The sequence below is a fragment of the Neolamprologus multifasciatus genome, chromosome 7 (genome assembly GCF_963576455.1).
Source record: "Neolamprologus multifasciatus chromosome 7, fNeoMul1.2, whole genome shotgun sequence".
In the NCBI taxonomy this organism is placed as follows: Eukaryota; Metazoa; Chordata; class Actinopteri; order Cichliformes; family Cichlidae; genus Neolamprologus; species Neolamprologus multifasciatus.
The window spans coordinates 9,414,411-9,419,474 of record NC_140445.1 but is presented as its reverse complement, the minus strand read 5'-3'; positions in this window follow the sequence as shown (position 1 = coordinate 9,419,474).

Here is a 5,064-nt window from a genome sequence, read left to right as displayed (position 1 = left end):
GCTAAGCAGCTTATAGCTGTTTTAGATGAATACAGCATTCTGGATAAATTCCAATCTGGCTTTCGTAGAGCTCACTCTACTGAAACTGCACTTCTTAGAGTCTCCAACGACATTTTGATGAGATGTGATGCAGGAGAATGCTCCGTTCTGTTGATGTTGGACCTGACCTCCGCCTTTGATACTGTGGACCATCATATTCTGCTAGATAGGCTGAGACACTGGGTGGGTATATCAGGGGCTGCTTTGGACTGGTTTGAATCCTATTTGCATGAACGATCCTTTTCTGTGGCTACCTCTAAGTACAGTTCCTCTTCTACTTTTCTTGCTTATTGTGTGCCACAAGGTTCAGTTTTGGGGCCTTTATTGTTCTTACTGTATTTACTTCCTCTTCAACACTTATTGAGCACTTTTAAGGACATTTCGTATCACTGCTATGCAGATGATATTCAGTTATATATCTCCTTTAAGCCCCATGATGTTTCCAAGCTACAGATTTTGCATAAGTGCATAGACTCCATTAGATGTTGGATGGCTGGAAACTTTCTTCAACTAAATGAGGAGAAGACTGAAGTTCTTGTTTGTGCTCCTAAAAATGTTGTACCTAGTGTTATGGAAAACTTGGGTCCACTTGCTACATTTGCAAAACCGTCTATCAGGAGCCTTGGTGTTAGTATTGACTCAGCTCTGACTTTGGACGCCCATGTAAAATCTTTGGTTCGCTCCTGTTTTTATCACTTGAGAAACATTGCTAAGCTGAGTCCCATTGTATCGCGCTCCGAATTAGAAATTGTTATTCATGCATTTGTTTCATCTCGTCTGGACTATTGTAACTCTTTGTTTACTTGTTTATGTAAAGCCTCTTTGGAGCGTCTGCAAGTCGTTCAGAACGCTGCTGCAAAGCTTCTGACCAAGTCCTCCAAGTTTTCCCATGTCACACCCCTGCTGATTCAGCTGCACTGGCTCCCCGTTAAATTCAGAATCCAGTTTAAGGTTTTGACCTTGACTTTCAGGGCTCTGCATGGACAAGCACCAACATATATAAGTGAACTTTTACATGCATACATTCCCAGCAGGTCCCTGAGGTCATGTGACCAGGGCTTGCTTGCTGTCCAACACACGAGGCTGAAAACAAAAGGCGACAAAGCTTTTGGAACTGTGGCCCCCAGACTGTGGAACTCTCTCCCTTTGAGCCTGAGATCTGTGGACTCAGTGGTCGCTTTTAAAAAACAGCTAAAAACTCATCTTTTTAAACTTGCTTTTGGTTGATTTTTATTTTTAGGTTTTAGCTTCTGTGAAGCACTTTGAGATTTTTATCTTGAAAGGTGCTATATAAATAAAGTTTTACTTACTTACTTACTTACATGAAAATTATCAGAAATGTTTTCACAGATGTGTGTTTAATGAATCATTTATGTTAAATCACCCATGATGCATTAGGAAATGTCTACACACTAATACATAGGCCCATTTTTAGTAACAATCGCTCCTGTGTGGACCGATCACATGGTTATAAACCAGGTGAAAATTGACTTAAAACTTTTGAGCTGTAGTGTAGATTGCAGTGATAGTGTATAGTTATCTATTACAGAGGAATATATAGAAGTATGAGAACAGGGAGACACTGTAAAAAAGTTATGAGCTGTCTTGCTGCAGAGAAAGTGGAGTCTGTCATCCTTGAAAAGCTCCCAAGATAGGCAGCTGGCAGGTTGAATGATGCTCTGCCTCTGTTGTCAAGTACAGACATAGGCCTTAAGCAACCATGAGCCACTGATAAGCGTGACAGATTAGGAAACATGCATACAGTTCATTAGTTAGACTCCTATGAGCCACTAATAGGACAAAATGAGCACTCGATAAAGTGGACTTGTTAGGGAGAGATTGCCATCAGAGTTAAAACACTCCAAAACAAAAACGGCTTGAGTTGAGCAATTAACCAAAGTGACAAACATTGCTCTAAATAATACTCCCCTAATCCAAGTAGTCACCCAAACCTGGACGTGGATTTAGAGGCCTGAGGGCCATCTCACACATTTATTCAGAAAAAAACAAGTTTCAATTCAAATTAAACAAATCAAAATCTTGTGGACGTATGCCTTTTACATGTTGGTAAAATGTTTAGGATGAGATGGAGATATAACACTCATGCACCCTGAAAATTATGAAGGTCTAAATATGTATCAAAGGGACTCACTGAACATCAGTGGATTTCTATGGGGCAAACGTACTTAAACCAGCCACTGTGACCATTGAGGCAGAGCAGAATGAATGATACTGATGGGAACTATGAGGGTTTGTAGTTAAATTCCTGCTCTTACAGGATCAGTGAGTGTCTGTTTAAAGATTATTAACATACTTTTACATCATTATGGAACACCAGCAGAGGACAGAACCACCTGCTTTTGTGTTGTCATGGCAATATGAAGTCAAATAAATACAAATATATGAAATGCACATTTGAAGGAGGACAAGAAGACAGGCAACTGGAAGAGCTTTTGAAGCAAGAAAACTTTTCTGGATTACTCTTAATTTAACTTGAAATTTTGGGAATACAAGTCAAGGAGGAAACAAGGAGGCTGGTTGGATTATATCTGAGGACAGGACGCATGAAGGAGAAGCATGAGGAGAAGCATGAGGAGAGAGGAAACAGCAGAGCGATGGTGCAGAGCTAATCGTGGATCAAGTCGAAGAAGCAAGCATCAAAACTGTGAGTAAACATAACACATAAAGACTTAAAAATGACTGTGCTGATTAAGGAAACATTACATTTGGTTAGTTTGGGGTCTGCAGCTTCAGGTTTGTGGGTTCAGTTGGTCTCAAAATTGAGGAAAGACAAAAAATGTTTCTCTTGAAAGGTTGTTGGAGGATTCTTACTGTAAGAAATATCTGGGTGTGCAACTGCTTTCATTTTAAAAAAAAGTTGAATTTTATTTAGTCACATTGGAAAGGGAAAATTGGAGGATCGGGACAATAATGTCAAATCAGATTTACTGTTTCCTTAATCAGAACAATAATTTTGATCGGAACTAGACATTTTGAAATGGGTTATTTTCTTTCTTCTCTATTGATCACTGTGTTAAAGGTTGAGTTACTTGTCAGTCTACATTTATGTTAATGGTACTTTTAAAAAATGCAGTTTATTCGTAATTTTGTAGAAAAAGGCTCTGCACCTGTGAAAAAAAATAGGTATCCACACCCCCAAAATCACTGTAGATCAGAGTAGCTAAGCCCTGGTTAACTGCAATTATATAACAGGAGATGAAAAATATTGGAATGATTGAAAGAAACAAAGATTGCTTTAGGGTTTGAAGATTTGACTTTCTTATTGAAAGAGACGAAAACTAATCCATGTGTGACACTGAGAAAAAAAACTAAAAGCTTGAAAGATCTGGAGGTCCAGCTGTTGTTATACAAATGTGCAAACTTGTTTTAATGACATTAGAAAGAAAAATGGGATGTTTAAAAAGGTAATATATAAAATTGATTTTTATATTACTTGAAAAAAATATGTTGATTAGCGCTTCTGTACTTGGAAAACTGCTGGGTCACTAGTAAGCTGAGATTTAATGTGATAAACTGAGGAAAGGTAATATAATCTACACACTCGCTATTATTGTTGTAATCCATACACCAGTTAATATTTAATCAATCATCATTCATAATTGGTGATCTATGCAAGTTTTAAGGAATAATATTTATTTGCATTCACAATTAAATTACAAAATCTAAAAGCAAATCTTCTTTTTTTAAGAAAAAAAGACGTTTGTAACTAACTTCAAACTTTTTTGAGCTGTAGAGTAGATTGATGAGCACACAATAAACTGAACATGTTAGGGAGAGTTTGCCATAAACTCAATTTAGTAATGTTTTCACAGATGTGTGTTTAATGAATCATTTAAGTTAAATCACCCATGATGCATTAGGAAATGTCTACACACTAATACATGGGCCCATTTTTAGTAACAATCGCTCCTGTGTGGACCGATCACATGGTTATAAACCAGGTGAAAATTGACTTCAAACTTTTCAGCTGTAGTGTAGATTGCAATGATAGTGTATAGTTATCTATTACAGAGGAATATATAGAAGTATGAGGACAGGGAGACACTGTAAAAAAGTTATGAGCTGTCTTGCTGCAGAGAAAGTGGAGTCTGTCATCCTTGAAAAGCTCCCAAGATAGGCAGCTGGCAGGTTGAATGATGCTCTGCCTCTGTGGTCAAGTACAGACATAGGCCTTAAGCAACCATGAGCCACTGATAAGCGTGAGAAATTAGTCGACTTAATGCATATTTTCTAATTATATACGTATGAGCCACTAATAGGAGAAAATGAGCACGCAATAAAGTGGACTTGTTAGGGAGAGATTGCCATCAGAGTTAAAACACTCCAACTCAATTTTGATGATGGACACAGCTAAAAAATTTAGCGTTTTCTTGACACTGATGACAAAATCCTGATCAGATACAGACAGACACATGCATACAACACACACTACTGCTCAAAGGTTTGTGGCCAGATTGAAACAGTCGTCTTTTAATTAATAACTTACATTTACTTTAACATAATATTACACAAAGTTTACCAGTAATTTTTTGACAGTTGTGTGTTTAATGAACCATTTAAGTTAAATCACCCATGATGCATTAGGAAATGTCTAAACACTTAAACATGGGCCCATTTTTAGTAACAATCACTGCTGTATGGACCGATCACATGGTTATAAACCAGGTGAAAATTGACTTCAAACTTTTGAGCTGTAGTGTAGATTGCAATGATAGTGTATAGTTATCTATTACAGAGGAATATATAGAAGTATGAGGACAGGGAGACACTGTAAAAAAGTTATGAGCTGTCTTGCTGCAGAGAAAGTGGAGTCTGTCATCCTTGAAAAGCTCCCAAGATAGGCAGCTGGCAGGTTGAATGATGCTCTGCCTCTGTGGTCAAGTACAGACATAGGCCTTAAGCAACCATGAGCCACTGATAAGCGTGACAAATTAGTCCACTTAATGCATGTTTTCTCATTATATACGTATGAGCCACTAATAGGAGAAAATGAGCACGCAATAA